This window comes from Ictidomys tridecemlineatus, chromosome 1 (assembly GCF_052094955.1).
Source record: "Ictidomys tridecemlineatus isolate mIctTri1 chromosome 1, mIctTri1.hap1, whole genome shotgun sequence".
NCBI classification, from domain to species: Eukaryota; Metazoa; Chordata; class Mammalia; order Rodentia; family Sciuridae; genus Ictidomys; species Ictidomys tridecemlineatus.
Window position 1 is genome coordinate 193,331,282 of NC_135477.1, and position 19,248 is coordinate 193,350,529.

The 19,248-nt window shown below is 33.9% G+C and overlaps 1 pseudogene; it reads right to left on the minus strand.

The window, feature by feature from the left end:
* Positions 1–16,909: 16,909 nt before the first annotated feature.
* Positions 16,910–18,917, minus strand: LOC144367353 (E3 ubiquitin-protein ligase RNF139 pseudogene; annotated as a pseudogene).
* Positions 18,918–19,248: the final 331 nt, after the last annotated feature.

A 19,248-nucleotide genomic window follows, 5' to 3' on the forward strand; every position in this document is an offset into this window, starting at 1 on the left:
AAATCCAAACTATGTATCAGTTTTATTATGTGAAGTATAAATGTAAATAAGGATCTTTAATTTCCAAGGTTTTCATAATCTACTTTAGGAACCAAATTTCTAATCAAGTGTGTTCATTAAAACAAGACAATAGGAACTCCTATGCACAGAGTCAGAGTGATACAGGATTGTTTTAGATATTTCCTCTGGCATTCCTAACCACATTCAAACTGTTATCAACTCTTTATTACCCAGTGAAGGAATAACTATATGTGTATGAGTCAAAATAATTAAAGACAACATTAATTAAATTAAATGTATATTTTGCTCCAGGCACTAAGTGTGCTTATGAAGTATTTGCCTCACACACCATAACCAGTAATTAGAATTACTTCCCATTTTCAGAGGAAAATACTGAGTTTTATAAAATCTAAATAATTTGCCAAACATTATATAACTGGTTAAGTTGGAACTGGGATTCACATTCCTGGAGACGTTTCATTTTCACCCAGTAAAATGCACTTTCTGTTGATCACATTAGGGAATTGGGATGCCTCAGTTGCTACTTACAAAATCCTTGTTTTAGTTTAACTGCCCTCCTACTACCCTATTTTTAATAAAGGGGTCAAGCAGAGCCAGCACTTTCCCATTAGGTGGAAAGAACAACTTTCCACATATTCCTGTCTGCTCATAGGGATCCCTCCCACACCCTTTGGCTCATGAGGCACCTGAGCCAAGGACAACAAAATAAATAAAATAAAATGATCCAAGCAGAATAATTTAAGCTTTGCCCAGCTTCTGTGTATAGTTAGGAGGGCAGCTGTTTCTGTAATGGCCATATTCTCTAGGAAGGCCTTGACTGTGACTGCCCATATGATTATAATTGCATAATTCAGTTTGGCAGAGAGAAAACATATTCTGACTAGGACAAGTAAAGAGAGAATCATGCATCCAGAGTACTGGAGAATTATAATATTTCAGCACCGGAAGTGCTCTAAAAGGTCATGATCCTCCACATCAATTGTATGTCTGACCCAAAGCAATAAAATCATTAAGTACGACATATCACCCTCAAGAGGGGGAAGCCTTTGTTAAGTGAGTTTGTTAGAATATTCTATTAAACATTTTAACTGTAATGTCTGGTTTTCCTTTGTGCTTTAATTTTTAAGGTGGTGCAAAAGGTGAGAGTGAGTGAAGTTGCACTATTTTGCATAGAATGTTATACATAGTCTGATGTTAGCACTGATTCACACATAAATACCAGGTTCTCTTGGGCCTGGCTTTATTTTACTTGATATTAAAATTTTACTTATTTTTAGTTGTAGATGGACACAATCTCTTTATTTTATTTATTTATTTTTATATAGTGCTAAGGATATAACCCAGTGCAGCATGTGCTGTACCCCTGAGCTACAACCACAGCACTTACTTGAAATTTTGATACATTCTTCCCTAAGAATGAGTTCAATCTAGGTACACCTTGCCAATCTTAACAAAATTGGCAGCATTATTTTGAGATCTACAACAGCATATGGAATTCCTTTATTGACCCATTGTATTGTTGGTGTTCACAGATGCTCACAATTGAAAAAATTTGAGGTTTCCAAACTTGCCAGATTCCACTCCCTTTTCAGTCATTCACCCCTTGCCAGCTTCATTTGGTCTTACATGGGGCTAATGCATGAGTTTTCTTAGTTTCTATGAGATTTTCTACCTTAAATTTGAGTCTTGCCTCATGGCATTTGATGATGACACAACAAGATTTCTCCTAAAAGATGGACTTTAGTCTTTTTATGTGCAATTCATTTTTATTGATAGAGATTTGGCTCAGATGGGCCCAACACATCTCATCAAGACTCTCATCCTTCACTTACAATAATCATTCCTTCAATCATACCCTATTTGCCACTTTTGAGAACTTGCAAGATGAACAAGACCAAATTGGTCAAGAATTCCCTTTCACACAGGTCTAATGGTGAATCATTTTGAGGTCCTCTATAATGGAAGACTTTTCCTGAAGATGCAATCCTATATTATTTTACCCTAGTCATCAATCATTTTGACTTTAGCATGCATTTTGGTTACTATTCTTCCAAATTGATAGAAGGCAGCTTCTTATTCTGCTTCTTTACTACAAAGAGCTTGTTTTTGAAATCCTCCTGGACATAGAAGGATGATTCAACTTCAGGAAATATCCAAAAAACATGTCAGACAGAGGTATATTCTTCATAGAAATTATGACAGGAATAACTCTTTCATTTCCAAATACATTTCCAATATTTTAAAATAATCTATTTTTGTCTTAAGGAAAACCCTTAATCGTATCAGCTAAGGGGATGTGATAGATAGCTTTTAAGCTCCGATATTATTCAGAATATAATCTATTTAAGAATAATGTGATGTTAGGAAAGTAGTTGTAGAGGCTTTACCTGGAAACTTAAAGAAATAAAATATTTTTATGTAATGTAATAGCTTTTAGAAACACTCTAATAAAACAATAGTTCCATTCAGTTATTTGATGTATTAAATATATTTCTGCTCCAGTAGTTTCATGTGTTACCTTTCTCCTGAATTGTTTTTATATTTGCATATATAACTATAAACAGAATATATATGTACAATTAAAGAAAAAGTATTTTAAATCTAGAAAGTTCAAATTTAGTTCCAAGTTAGCTTATAGTGTTTTCAAATGTGTTTTTTTTTTTAATTCAAGGCTCCTGTTTATATTAAATTACATTTATTTTATTACTATCTGTTTATATAGATTAATTGTTCAGACATTTATTCATAGTATTACTTTTAATAGTTAATCTTTAATGATAGATCCAAGTCTTAATTGTTCCTGAGATAGATGAGGGACCCAAAAACCAAGAACTGCCCAGATTCCCACCACACAGAATCCAAATCTGTGCCCTGACTCTACCTGATGCCTTTTGTTACTTGGATGGACTGACTTCTCATGATTTAGACCCTCAGGTCTCTAGCTCCTCAACTGTGGATCCTTGCAGCACTGCATAAAGCTGTCATTTCAAGAGTGTCACCATGCAGATAATAGATGATGGTGTCTAATTTAAGGAAAGACCTCCACCAAGAATCATCACAGGCCTTTTTTCTGCCCAAAGATATGGAAATATGGCAGATGGTGGTGTTTCCAACAGATCTTTCCTGGAAATTCCTGTTATAAACCTAGGGGACTTGAGGTTGCAGGTGCCAGGCTACCTAGTGGGGTATCTTATCCACTTGGAGGTGTCTTGATCAGAGGAGATTGCCTCCTCTGAAGGAACTTCAAAGGCTGCTCAACACCTGAGCCCAGCAGTTTCCCACCTGCCTTCTGCTCATTTCCAGCCTGAGACACTCCTCACCCAGCTATCTTGTCCATTTTGACATTTGGCAATGGTATTCCTTTGGTATGAGACTCTCTGCTACCTTTGACTCTGCCACCTCCTCCTCATTTTCTGGGTGGAACTTATATCTTCCCCATCCTCATTCATATAACTATGATGATGTTGTTCTTTCCTCTCATCTGTGCTATAAGTGTGCGTGGGGGGCGGGGCGTGGGCTGTATGTCTTATGTGAGGTTTATGCAACAGAAATGAGGACACTGGTGTCCAATATGGATTTCTCTATCCCATATAGGAGTTGAGATAGCAGATAAAATAGGATTGTGGAAAAAAAGATATAGGAGTCCCAGGACCATGAAGAACTCCAGTACACTAAAGAAAGATAAAAGTGACCCTGGGACAGTCTCCTAGTGCTGAGTGGATGGAGTATGGGAGACACTATCTCCAAGAGTACCTATGCACCCTCCCTTGACTTCTACCAACTAAAACACTATCATGGCCCCTATTTTCTGCCACTGCAGCTCAGGAACAGAGCTAAGCCATCTGCTGTGGTTCCCTGAATCACACTGCCCTTATTTTTTTTGCCTCTGATCTTGGGTAATATAGCTCCCTAATTCTTCCTAGGGGGTGAAGTATGACTGTCCACAGGCCCAGGATCTCCAGATAAGGAAGCATCCTGCCTGAGCTAGGGACTAAAAAGCATGGAGGTAGGAGCATTTCCAGACAGGACTGAGTCCTTGGTTATATTCCAGTAGTCCTTTAAAGTAGCTGCTATTAGGTCTTTACTTAACAGGTGGAAAAATAGAGAAAATTGAAGTTAAATAATTTGTACATAATTATGTAGATGAGAACACTGTGTTCCAGAGATCTAGTAGGTGAGTCAGGTGTCAAACCCAGCTCTCAAATCAGAGCTCATTGTGTTAGCTTTTTTTTATTTTGTCTTAGTTGAAATTCAGATAATCTGTATAACTCACAAAGGTCACCTAAGTAGTGTTGGATTATAAAAGTAATTTCAATCCAAATCTCTAAATTCATTTCTGCCATGATATCTAATTAATGCCAGTAAAACTATTCTTAATAAAGTGCTTATTATAGGAAACTATGGGACCCCTGTCATGGTTGGAGCATCAGTATTTTAAAATACTTATGTCCAGAATGATCTTATGATACCTTTGCTAGCATTTCCCCTGCTGTCAATACCTATATATATCCTCTGTGGAGAGATTCACTGGGGAATATTTTCTTAAGATGGAAACTTTGCACAAAGAGAAATGGGTCCAAATGGAAAAGAAGGGAAAAACATTTAGTTTCTTCTTTAAGTGATATATTCTGGTTTGATCTTTTCTGGCTAGTAGATAAAGTAGGTAATTGAGATAGATTTGTAGATAAAATAGGTTTGATAACTACTTAAAAGCAAAAGATGTATATGCAATATAATAGAGTTATTTCTTATTAATTTTCAAAGCAAAATGTGACTCTTTAGCAATGGGAGCAAAATCCAGGACCTGTGTTCTATGCAGACACAATATGACATTTTTATACTTAAATTTCTAGTCTGTGTTAGGCATTATGCTGAGCACATGTTGGAAAAGAAGAAAAATGCAACATAGATTTTTCTCCTCTTTCATTAGTGGGATTTAAGAGAGAAAACACTATCAATTTGGATCAAGGCCTTGCTATTCTGGTAGAGGACATTAAGAAACTGAATAATAACTTGTGGACCTTTTGTCTATGGCAGTAGTAACTGGTCTTTATCTCTCTTCATCTTCTTTACTGGTTCCTTCTTTTTCCCCAACCTTCCATTGTAGGATTTAATGCTTTAAGAATTTATTCTATGTCTCTACCTTCTAATTTTGTTTCTAATGTAGAACTTTCCTCTGTATTCCCCTTCATACCACCATTTTTCAATTTTGATAACTTTTCTCTGTACTCCCCTTTTTACCATGTAATATAGCCAAATTTGCATTCCAAAATTTTTACCTCTAACAGTCCTCCCTGCTTTTATGATAAAATTCTCAATTTATCACATTTGCTTAGTTAAGAAAAAAATTTAAGCCCAACATCTCCCCAAATAATGCACCTAATTCCTCTATTATGCTCCAACATATAATTTGCATGTCTATCACTGTCTTAAACAAGATACGTAAGTTATTTAATTTAATCAACACAGTAATTTTACTATGTTGGAAGTATATGGTTCTCTCCTAAGAAAAGGGAGCATTATGATATAAAAAATTAAGCATCTTACCAAATTTGCATTTCTAATAAGTAGATGATCTGGTATTTAAATAGTCTGACTTGAGATCCTTTTTCTCTTAAATACTATATTTTATTGCTTCTAAGATGCCACATGTAGCTTATTGCACTATAATGAATTCTATGCACAGTTACCATGGAGATACTCTGGAAAAGCATCTAAGGAAGGAAGGTATCAGCTTGAAGTTTAGAAATTGACCAGGAGGCTTTCCAAAGAATTATAACTTCAGTTTGGAAGAATTCGTTGATTTTAGTGTTAAATAAATTAACAAGGAGTCATGGTCAACAGAACCTGACACAATAAAGACAGACATAAAGCTTGGAATGGAGGGAGAACTGCATTAAGTTGTAATACTTTTAGAGCATAAAATATGAAGTAATAAGAAACATATATGCTGTCCTTTGTAGGTGCTATGAAAACACAGAGGTATATGAGACAGTCATTAATGTAAGGTGAATTTCCCTGAGAATGGAAAATAACTGAGAAAGGTATTTGTGTGAAAGTATATGAGGGTAAACAGGTGGTGAAAGAAGAAAAGATAATGATAGAGGTTGGAGTGTTAAGTCACATGTAGGGTGTATTTGGTTCAATCTCACAAGCGAACACAGAACCATGGAAATTGCACCTCATAACTTTCTGCTTTCTGCATCTGAAGCAAGTTATACTCCTTTCAGTCAACAATTAAATACCAAGGCTCCTTAGGGAGAGGCAAAAATATCTAGATTAAAAACTTAGGCGTATTTTAAAAAATAATAAAATCAATTAAAAAAAACTTAAGAAAGCTGAGCATAAAAGTAGTGAAAAGATTTTGAGTCATATGGATGGGGCTCTTACTGTTTCCACAGAGCCATAGGCTCCACAGGGGTTTAATTGATCTCCAATTTCATTTACATTTATGAACCCAACAAGTTGCTGGCTCAGAAGAACCCTATGTTATAGTTCTTTAGTGATCATACTTATCATAATTTATTTGATCCTCAAATTTGTTGCATGTATGAATATCAATATTTTTCATGATTTAAGGTTTTGAACATCTATTCATTTCAACACACAACATGATAGGTATGTGCCTGATATCCATCATGGTGTTACAGTAATTAAAACTGAGGATTTAACAACCCTTTACATATTAGGGAGTAGCAAGAAATAAGAATTAATTGGCAAAAAAAAAATTTCACCACAGTGGAGGAAAGAATATTCTGGGTGATTCTTCTTGTAAGAAACATCTTCTTGATCCTTATAGTGACTACACAAGTTAGCTACTCTATTCCTTCATTTTTCAAGAAGACTAAATTTCATTGTGAGGTTTGGCAACTATCCCTAAAGTTGCAAATTTGGCTTGTTGCCAGGCCTTCCTGATTTTCCCATGTCCCTACTGCAATAGTCTAGTCACCTACCTCATCGTTGAAAATCCAGAACCAAAGTCACATCTCATGGGTTCAATTACAAGTTTAGTCCATCCTTTATGCTTAGCATGAACTAGTCCAAAAAGTGAAAGGAAGAGTAATCAATAATCATGCATAATTAGCTTTCAAGTAAAAGATGCAAGTGAAGTACCTGTATTTACCTTCTAAAATATTCTATAGGGTCTTTATTAAACAAAGGTGTATTACTAAAATGCATGAATTGTGTGGAGATTAACATGGTAGGCTAATAACAATGTGAGGAAAAATGCTTATGTAATTTACCTTCTTATGGCCATAATCTTTTCAAAGTCAAACCTAAATAAGTCATCTGTATGAGATTAATGTGTAATGAGAAGAATGATAAATAAGCTTAAACAATACATTAATGAAAACCAGTGAGGTCTTTAAGATGGAAATTTGTTTCCCTATGAATTGGAGAAACATAATTTGAGAGTAGTCACTGTAAAATGAGTAATATTTTGGAAACTTTTAGTAATTTATATCTGATCGCTAATCAGAAAAATATAGTAAATCTGACCTGCTATTGTTAAGGAAAAAGGATGTGAAAAAAAATAATATTGTAGTATGTATTAAGAATACTATTCTCTTGCATTTGTATTTTTACTTTTGCTTCATGAAGATAAATGGATTTATGACTTTGTTTTCAAGCTGCACATACCATTTAGAAATTTCTATTGCAGATCATCTAATCATATATTTGTATGTTTGCAACAATATGCACATATGTGTATGAACTATATGGTTTTTGTTGTTTTTATTCATAGTGGTAGGCAGAATAAAGACCCCTCAAAGGGCTGGGGATGTGGCTCAAGCGGTAGCGCGATCGCCTGGCATGCGTGCGGCCCGGGTTCGATCCTCAGCACCACATACCAACAAAGATGTTGTGTCCACCAAGAACTAAAAAATGAATATTAAAAAAAATTCTCTCTCTCTCTCTCTCTCTCTCTCTCTCTCTCTCTCTCTCTCTCCTCTCTCATTCTCTCTTTAAAAAAAAAAAAAAAAGATCCCTCAAAGATTTTTCTATGACCTAATCTCCAAAACCTGAAAATATGTTATGTGACAAGGCAAGCAGGCATTATGGTTAGAAATGAAATTAAGGTTTCTCTTTAGAATATTCTTATATTTTGAGATAGACATGGTATGTTGATTATCTAATTGGTTTAAATATAATAACAATGATTCAGTAAATGGAAAAGGGACAAAGAAGAATAAGTTTCACAGTGACACAATATGTGAAAGATTCAACAGGCCATTGCAGGCTTCTCTCTCAGAGATCCAGAAGGAACACAACCTTGTGAACACATTGATCTTACCCAAGTAAGATCCATATTAAATTTTCAAATAATAAATGAGCACTTTTTAAAGAGTTTGTATTATTTCATATAACAACTATAGAAAATTAATACACAAATAGATAAAATGGTCTATTATATTACATGGAAGTATATACTTGAAGAAAATAAAATTTTGATAATGTGTTAGTAAATAAAGAAATAGAAAATGCATGATAACCATTCCACTAAGTTAAAAACTTAGAACAAAGGAGTTTAACATCTTCAAGGGGAATGGGAACACTGCAGTAAAGTTTGAATGAGTTAATCATTTTGGGTAAAATTTGTCAAGCACTTAAATATAAATTTTTGTATATTTTGTTATTATTATTTGGGGGAGATAGATTTATCTGGGAAACAATTCAGATCTTTTAGTGGGTAGCATATACCCTCCTTACTTTTCCCTTCAGGCTTTAGAGAATTTTTAAGAAATTACAGTTGTGAAAGAAATACAAATGTACATTTATTCTTAGTTACCATATTACATAAAATCCCAGTTACTGGTGAGAAAAGAAGACTGCATATTGCGACAAAAGAAAAATAGTCAGAGTTCAAAAACCACATCTATTTTTTTGGCTGTTCCCAAGCCAATAAAATATCCAACTGTGATGAGTTTCAATATTGTTAACATAATTCTGAAAAGGAATTAGCACTTCGAAGCACAATAATTTTGTCATAAATGAAGGAGTGGGAAGGGGAGGAGCGAAAGGAAGGAGAAGGCAAGAGAGACTGAAAGAGACAATGGGTTCTGGCACCCTCTGTCAGAATGCTAATATTTGCTTCTATGGCAACAGCAGGTTTAAGTCAAGGGAATCAGGCATTTAGATGATTCACTGTTGCATCAGGTCTTGTCATTTGCATTTTACTTTGCTCATTATCCTTATTAGGTAGAGGCACTGAAAATCATGTTGTTTATGCAAAGCAATTATTGAGGGAAAATATAAAATTTTCACATAATATTTTAGAGACCAATAAATAACAAAAGCAAAAAGAAAAGATGCAAGTATAAAAACATTTTCATTTTGTCATAATTTGGAATTAAAATTTTAGAAATAATACAATCTGAAGATGAGAATTGACACAGGATTTGGATTGCTTTAATAACTGACTTCCTTTTTATTAACATAATATGAATTGTGCTTTTAAAATGATCAAATTTTTATATCACATTATCAGCTCACCTTTCCTCCATATTCATTATTCTTTCATAAGATGACCTTTACATTATAGGTGGGATGAGCCAGTTAATACTTCTTGTTGGGCATGCTTCTGTACCTGTCTGAAGTGTCCATCTCTAGGATCATCCTAATTTCAAAGCTAGGCTTCCTATGAGAAAAGCCTGTTTAAAAATTACTGCCTCTATAAATTGTATTGCTGTGAAAGATAAATCAGTGTAAAATAAAGAGAGGTAGAAGAAAAAATACGATGGCTAGATGATAAGATGTACAGAAATTGAAAATGAATGTAAAGATGGAGTCACTAAGAGACAGTCAAGTAGATGAATAATATAGTGTGAGATTGTAATATTAGCAATATAATCAAATAAATTAGGGGAAAAAATAAGCATCCTTCACAACTACAACTCCCTTACCTATGATCCATTGCATTGTTTTTCTTTAGTAGATTATAGTTTTTTTGCATTTTAAAATATATTGTCAATTATCTTATTTAATCTGCATATCAGTTTAAGTGACATTCCCTATCTCTTTACTTCTGTTTTAACATTTGTTCCATACAAGCTACTCCTGCATGTTTTCTTTCACAGATCCCTAAAACATAAATGTGTGCCAGTATTTTCAGTGACAAGTGCTGGTCTGAATCACAAGCATGTTCCCAATATGGGATATGGTGTATATATGTTTAGTTTATACTATATAATATATATACAGATATCTCACAATATAACTTGAAATACAAAGAACGTCATCTCTGTGGCCATTGGGCCTTATCCTCCAAAAAACATATATTACCAGACCATGCCAGAGTATGTATTCTTTTATTAAGAGTAACAAAAGATAATTATGTATACTTCATTTTTGTCTGTGTAGTCTTGATACTTGATACTTGATACTAGAGAACCAGGCGTCTTTCCAGACTTTCAAACACAAAGAAATGTGCATTTCTAAAATTAAAAATATAAGTGTTATGTTATATAGGTTGAGCATTCTTGATGCAAAGCTCTAAAATCCAAAATGGATTTATATCATTTTGGATTTCATATTTTTAGACTAGGAATGCTCAACTAGTATAGTCTGAAAATATTCCAAAATCTGAAATACTTTGGTACAAGCATTTTTGATAAAGGATACTAAGTTTATGCATCCTTAAGCAAACTTAGTTTGTGCATTCTTAAATATCCATAGCAATCCGGTCTGTGATGCCCTCCTGTAGTGGGTACCCAGGAGAGATAACAAAGTGAGCTAATTCATTTTGATATATTTTATAGCCAGTTTTAAGTGAATTCCAAACAAAACCAAAATGGAGAAATCAATGGGTAAATAGTTACCCATTAGCTGTATGAACAAATGAGCTACACACATTTGCCAACATTTTTTTCATATATTTTAAGACACAATGGGAGCCTATTCTTCCAATATATTCAGACAACATTTTACTGTAGATGGTCTGACTCTAAGGGTATGAAAAATAAGGCCAAGTAACTTACACTTTTATTTTTGTTCAAAAATAATATAATGCTATTTCCATGTAATTCTTTACATGTATACATAGAAGCAAATTTGTATACACACTTAGATGCATATGTGTACATGCAAAGGCATACATATATATATGTACATATATGTTAAACACACATATATATTATCCATATATTTTATACACACAAAAGAAAGATGAATAGCAGACAAAGTCTTCAAATGTGTAATGACTACATTCATTCACTATAATAGTAGTAGCAATTAGCCTCTCAGGAGTGTAATAGAGATGCTTAAAGGATGTAATTGCCCAATTACTATGATATTCTACTGTGACTTTTTTATTCTTTTACTTTGCATTTTGGTGAAACTAAATAGCATTTCTTTTACAACCACACAATTTTATCTCCTACAAGTAACAAGTATGCTCTCCCAAGACCAAAATGTGAATCCTTAAATTTGTAAAAATAGAGTCAAGCAATCATATAGTTTTCCAAAATAGGGAAAATAACTTGTTGGACTTAAAGTTACAACAAAGTAAATAATTCCATTATAGTAACTCTGTGTTTATGTATCCTGTGTTATCTTAGGCTGAAAGATCCCTTGGACTTCAATATATAAGAAACGTTTTACCTAGTCAGTGGGCTTTTTTCATCATAGACTTGAGTGAAGTTCTTCAGTCCATCTCAAAGATCCTTTTCCTTTCAGTAATATTCATTAAGTCTTAATTTGGAGTTCATCAAAATAACATGATCTTTGTTTCAGCATTATTTTCTGTCTGAGCTAACTTGAATCCCTATTGTATTTTAATGAGGGTTGATGATATCAGAAACCCACTATTTTTTTCATTTTTTCCTGCTACCAATTTTGCCAAGCGGCTATTATTTCTATAGTAAAGATTGTTTAAAAAGTCATTGAAATGGTAGGTATCAGCTTGAGTTCTCTTGTTTCATAAATTGTAAATTTAGAATTAAAACTAAATCAGTGTTTTGTGTATGTATGTTTAATTCAAGCTAAAAAATATGCACCTTGGGTCTTCCTCCTACTTTCAGCAATTTTGAAGTACCTTCTGACTTTGGGACCTGGAACATATCAGAGGCAGTATTGGTATATCTGGACACTAGTATTATTTCTTTTCTTTAGGGTGCTTTCAAATGCCATCCTCCAATTCACACTAACATGAGGTTGACCAGATACCCAAAGAGCCCTGATCTGCAAACTGATGGATTAGAGTTTTTAGATTACGGTCTGAAAAGCAGATATTTATCATTACTCAATATGTTATTCATTTCAGAGGATGACTTGAAATTGTACCACTGGATTAGTGAGAACCCTCTGATTTGGGGTTACATTTAGTCATTTTTAGGCATGGGGCCAGAACAATCATATAATTTAGAATCCATCAGTTAACTTGGACTTACATTTCCTGTCTCTTGCCTTTCTGTGTTTTTACATGCTGGTCTAATGGGATTTTATAACACAATGGGTTATGAATATATAGTGTTTATTGTGAATCCCCACCACTGGCATGCAGTACAGTTAATTTATCCATTTTTCAGATCATCTGCTATATGTTAAGTAATCCTCTGAAAGAGGTCGTACCTATCACGTCTTATGGCTTATAAGGTCTTTTCTTCTTACTACGTACAGACCTTTATGATTAATGTTCTTTCTTTTCTCTGATCTATGGGGAAATATCACACTCTCTAGGTTGGGCTTTAGCATGCCAGGTGAGAGAAGTTATTTCCTCCAGAAATAGGAGTGACATGTGAAAGGAAGTGATGTAGTCTTTATTGAAAGAGATCACATTCTAGAATGCCTAAAGAATTGAAGAATGTGTTATTCTGTTTTTTTTTTCAAAAATCCAAATGGTTAATTTAGCATTGCAGAAAATAAACCATTGTTCACATTTTACTTCATAGTGCAGGCAAGATTTGCACTTGCAGTCTTTACTGCTAAAGCCAAGTAATGACATTTGGGAGAGTCATTGCTAGCCAGGAGTTTTGGTGACTTAATGTATCATGATGCATCATGACAAAAGTAATGATCTATAACTAGAACAAAATTACTTACATAGGTAAGAAGGTCATCTTTGTTTCAATACAAACTAGTTTCAAAGAACTATGTGTTTGTGATCAATAACAGTGCTACAATCATTACTCTAATAAGAGAGATGAACTTAGCAAGGAATTGGGAAATCACACATGCTTGACTTCCTTTCTTATAACAAGAGATATGAAATTAGCTAGAAATTGTGAATGCCACTACAACTAACAGGAAGAATGGGTTTCTGGGCCCAGGATCAGGAAAAAATGGTGCACTTTGATTGATCTGAGTAAAACAAATATCTCTTCTCTACCTATTATTCTAATCTTCATTGATAAATAACTCTCTCACAGAGATGCATACATTTTAATATTTTATTGAAGTTGCTTATATAGGTTGAGGCGCCATAAAATATTATTTTCCCAAGGTCTTTCATGGCTTACTTGAAGCCTTATCCCAGGATTTTTATTGATTCTATAGTTTCCTCTGTCTTATGGCTCACATATTTGCTTCTCCATGGATGCTACCTCTAACTTGTAGTTATTCATTTTCTGTAAACCTATCAATGTCACTTAAGTGGAAACATTTTCATAAAGTTCATTTATGATATGCTGTACTCTATGGGTTGAAAACACATATGCTTTTATCATTAATATTTTGCATATAATTTAATTAATAAGCTTTCTTTATGATTCCTACCTCTCCTCCCCACGTCTCTGTTTTATATCTGTTACTTAGGTAAGAAGAAAACTAAGCAGCACATGTATTATTTTGTGGTTGCTTGGGAAATATTATTGTAATATGAAAGGCTTAAGATATAAAGTCACACTATTCTCTACCTGACTTCTGAACCAATGAAGAGATAAAATAAGACAGATAAACATTTCATCTGCATTACTGGTGACTCTTAAGTAAAATGTTACTAATTATAATCTTAAAATTAGGAAAAATATTGATTCTGTCTCTGGCAACTAACTAACTGCAGACAATCTTTCAACATGGCACAATGCCTTGGAAACAGGGCATGGCATGTCTATTTCCTAAAGGCAAGCTGTCTCCAAAGCATAAGGCTGAGCTGCAACATGCTTAGCACCCTAATCCAACTCATTCTCAGGAAGCTAATGCTTTCCCTTGAAGAAGTTTTGTGGGAGTCAGGAGAAGGTGAGGAATATTACTATATGATGTCCCTCTGAGGGATTTCACAATTTCCACTTACATAATATCCAAATATTTTGATAGAAGCACTAAAAATTCAACTAAAATGTACTCAAAAGTGATAAAAATGAATATACACTGATTTCTTTTACCACAGCAAATAGATAAAATAATTTTATAATTTTCAAGGTTTCCCTTTAGGGAAACTTTCATCTTGGATAGAGTGATATTTCTACCATAATTTCTACATTGATAAAGTTTTGAAATGACATATATATGCTGAAAAACTATCTAAACCTAATGTAAGAAGAATTTTGCTATGATAAAAGAAGCTCTCAATCAAAAAGTTTTGAGGAAAAAGAAGTGAAATATTACTTTAAATTTCAATTTCAAAATAAAAATATGGCCATAAAGTATGCGATAACATATGTCAGAAAAGAAATACAGAAATGTTATTGTGGCAAGAAAAAGAAGAAATCTTAAATTATTGGTACCAATTGTCATTCAAAGAGTCTTTCCATTGACTGATTTATCTAGTATAATCCTATAAATCTTACATCAAAGGTAATGTCTAAATTTTGTAGAGCTACATGAGGCATTAATCAATACATTATAGGAGATCTTAACAACATGAGGCATTAATCAATACATTATAGGAGATCTTAACAACAGAAAACTTCCAAATATATCTGTGGCCAGTTCTATAAAATTAAATGTCCCAGTAGCCTTAACATACAGGTAAAATTTGATTAAATCTGCCAAAAGGTTAAAAAAAGGACTTCCTCAAAATTATGCTTTTTTATTGAACCTCCATGCACCTTCTATCAGAAGCTTGCTAGTGAAAAGAATCATCAACATTGTAAATGTGATTCAAAAAAAATAATTACCTAGAAAATACATTAAATTATTTTGTTCTCCTGAAAATACTTTTCTTTTCAAGGCAAGCTATTTTTTTTTTACCACAGACTGAGAATTTTAGTGAATGCCTTTGAAAGCTTTGCAATCCTAATAGTACCATTGAAATAAATCACTATACATCTGGGTATGATCTGTTGATTCCATTCTAATAATTCCAAGTTTCATATTCTAATGGTAGAACTAAAGCATATAAGTCTACAAGAATACTCTCATAAAATGCAACACAACGTGATTGAGCATGAATTATTGGTAATGAGGTCATCCTTCAGTTTTTACTTTTTCTACATAGAATTTTAAAAAGAGGCATTATTATATTTAGAAGAAACACAAAAGCTGAGAGCTCCTACATTGGAAAAAAGTATATTATCAAATTATAGAATATATTGTCTGATTATCATAATATCACCATGTGATGAAGAGTTTACTTAGATAAAATTTTTAAAAGGCATTTGCAGGCACATTATTATAACTCTCTCTTTTTTCCCCTTAATAACCCATATACAGAAAGGAAGATTAATTCAGTTACATCATACTACTTATATCTCTTATGCCTGGTCACTTGATATTTTAAATATATCCTGAATTCTGTTCATTATGTAATTTTTTAATTAAATATAATTTAACACAGTTTAATATTATCATAGCAAGGTATGGCATGTGAAACCTCTAACTGCATTTTCAAAATTCTACTTTCTTTTGAATCTAAGTGTGATTACTTTGAGAAAACAAATATTAAATAAAGTAGTGAGGTTTGCTAAATACAGAGAATTTATTTATTTATTTATTTATTTAAATTTTCATTTTTTTATTGATTGTTCAAAACATTACAGAGCTCATGATATATCATCTTTCATACATTTGACTCAATTGGGTTTTGAACTCCCCAAATACAAATTGCAGACTCACTTCTGTTACATACTCACATTTTTACATAATGGCATATTAGTGACTGTTGTATTCTGCTACCTTTCCTATCCCCTACTATCCCCCCTTCCCTCCCCTCCCCTCCCATCTTCCCTCTCTACCTCCTCTGCTGTTGTTCAATTCTCTCCCTTTTCCCCCTCCCCCTTGCCCCTCATAACCTCTTATAATTTTGTGTATCACTGAAGGTCTCCTACCATTTCCATATGCTTTTCCTTCTCTCTCCCTTTCTCTCCCCCCATTTGTCTTAGTTTACTGTTAGTCTTTTCCTCATGCTCTTCCTTCCTGTTCTATTCTCAGTGGCTCTCTTTATATCAAAGAAGACATTTGACATTTGTTTTTTAGGGCTTGGCTAGCTTCACTTAGCATAATCTGCTCTAATGCCATCCATTTCCCTGCAAATTCTATGATTTTGTCATTTTTTAATGCAGAGTAATACTCCATTGTGTATAAATGCCACAATTTTTTTATCCATTCGTCTATTGAAGGGCATCTAGGTTGGTTCCACAGTCTTGCTGTTGTGAATTGTGCTGCTATGAACATCGATGTAGCAGTGTCCCTGTAGCATGCTCTTTTTAGGTCTTTAGTGAATTTAGATATAAAACATAATAACAGGTGTTCTTCCTTGCAAAATAAATTTAGAAAATTCTCAGGAGATCTAGCCAATCTTTTGACTTTTTATAGTACCAATTGAAAGAAATATTAATAACTTTTGAACATAAGTAAAACCTATTTTAGATACTAAGTTATACTGTTTTACAAAATTGTTTTCAGTACATTGAAAATATGTATTAATGATTTTTCTTTTTTTTCATAAAAACGTGAAAACATTTTATTCTACGTACAATAATGAACACAAATTGAAATAGGTCACCAAAGAGACCAGAAGTAATTAAAGAGGTATATTTACAGTAGCACATCACAGTAAACAGAAAACCATTCACAGATTCAACATTGATACTGTTTTTGTGCTTGGTTACACACGGAAGTGAAGCATATTACTCAATTTTGGATGATCTGAATTTTAAACAAATACCTCAATGATTAGTAAATGCTATTTTAATCAGCCAGTGTCATCATTAATAAATTCTTCAGCTGCTGTGCCTGTGTGCTGAATCTCTCCATTTCTTTCTCTTTGAACATCATCATCACAATCTGTACTGTCGTCTTTGTTCAATTCCCTGTCAGATTCAGCAGCATCTTCCCTTACAGCTTCCTCTGGATTTTCATTTTCATTGGGTGCAATAAAGCCATTGTTGTTAGAGATATTTGCATTATCCTTGCAATCATCTTTGATGGACACTTTTTGATGGCACATTGGACAAGTATCTTGAGTGTATGGCCATTTTCGAAGGTAAAGTGCATGGGAATGATTACATGGCGTAATACAAGCAGATGTTGTAAACTCATGATAGCAAATTGCACATACATCATCTATTTCTTGCAAGGCAATCCCTTTTATTTCAGGAAGTGAATTAATTTTCTTCATAGCAGTTCTACGATTCATAAATGTCTTCCAGCCATTATTTGCTTGTAAGTAGATGATAAAATAGGCATGTAGGCACATCATACAAGCTCAAATTTTACTTCCTGACACAAACATCATAGTATAAGCCCCATTTGCAAACATTACTACTCCAAATATAAATTCAATAATATTGCCTGTTGAACGAACATAGTAGATGTAATCATCAAGCTTTTCCCAGAGGACATTATAATAGCCATCAATCATGAACAGTGTATAGACAGTGAGAGAAACAATTACTTTTAAGCAGAGTTCCACAGAAAAGGCTGTAACTGCAAACAACCATGTATTTAGTGCATAATGATGTCAAAGAACATAACTAAGTAAAAGAGGAAGAATAAGCAGGCAAGCAGAGTCAAACAGAAGAGGAAAATGTCTACAAAAAGATGATACATTGGAGGCACCGAGAGTCATGAATACAGGGTCTGTCATTCCATGGATGAAATGTAGGACTGCAGTTAATAAAAGGCACATGTTTCTACTTAAGTGAATAAGTCTCTCTTCTGGTCTTAGCCCACTTAAACCAGTCTGAAGAACAAAAATAAAAAATAAAACTGGTACTACAAAGCTAAGCCACCTGTCATCTTCTTCAGTTGATCCAATAAAGACCAATATTCCAAGTCCCAAATAATGGGCTACTGAGGAAATTACAGCACTCATGCCCAGGACAGTTAGTGTAGAATCACATCCACTAATTATAAGATTGCAAATGAGGTCTCAGAATTCATCCCAAGAAATGAAAAAGGACTCAGTTTCATTTGCCATCCTTAAAGTGTACATTAACACTGTAGCCTGAGCTGTAATCCTTTTCAGCCAGAAGTATATCTAGGAAATGAATCCTCTTCCATGTGTCCTTCATCAATAACTGTCATCCATAAATTCGATACATGTGCCTCACTAAAAGATAAACATATCCTGTGGAATAATAAAACCACTTAAATTTCACTGCTAAGACAAGCACTGTATTTAATATGAGAATCAATGAAAAGGTAAAAACTAAAATCTCTTTGATATGTAAGGGTAGCTCTGTGGTTAATCCTATTAATGGAACCAAGAGATCCAAAATAATTAATTGTGAATAGATGGAATGAATCTGGAGTAGTGTGATGTATCCAATTCCAAATGTTAGCTGTAAAATAATGAGTGCCATCCATAATGAGGGCCCTTTTCAAAGAAGCAGCTCAATTCCAAAAGCTGATGTATTGTAGGCACCACAGAAGTCAATGTGCAAAGAAGCATAGTAATTCACCAACACTAAAGTTGCAGCTAGTAGAAAGGCTGAGCGGTGGGGCGGGCCTGAGACAGGAGGGAGGGTGAACAGTAGGAGGGAGGGTGGGGGCGGAGTCTCCCGACCCGCCACCATCCAGGGCCCTGTCCCGCAGGCCCGCCCACCTATCCCCGGTGAGGCAGATGCTCATGGTGGCGGTGGGGCCCCGCAGCAGCAGGTGCGGATGTCCCATCAGATATTTATGTTATGTGTTAGTTTTGTAAAATTAAAATTTTTCTGTAATTTTCTCATCAGAAATATATATTCCTAATTTGAATCTATTATTTCCAATTTTTTTGTTAAACAAGTTTTACATTGTATAATATTCAAACTCCATAACATTGGGCATGCCCTGTATATAATAACTCCACCTCTCTGAATCTATTTCCTCATTCATAAAATAATAACTATCTCTATATTTTAGAGT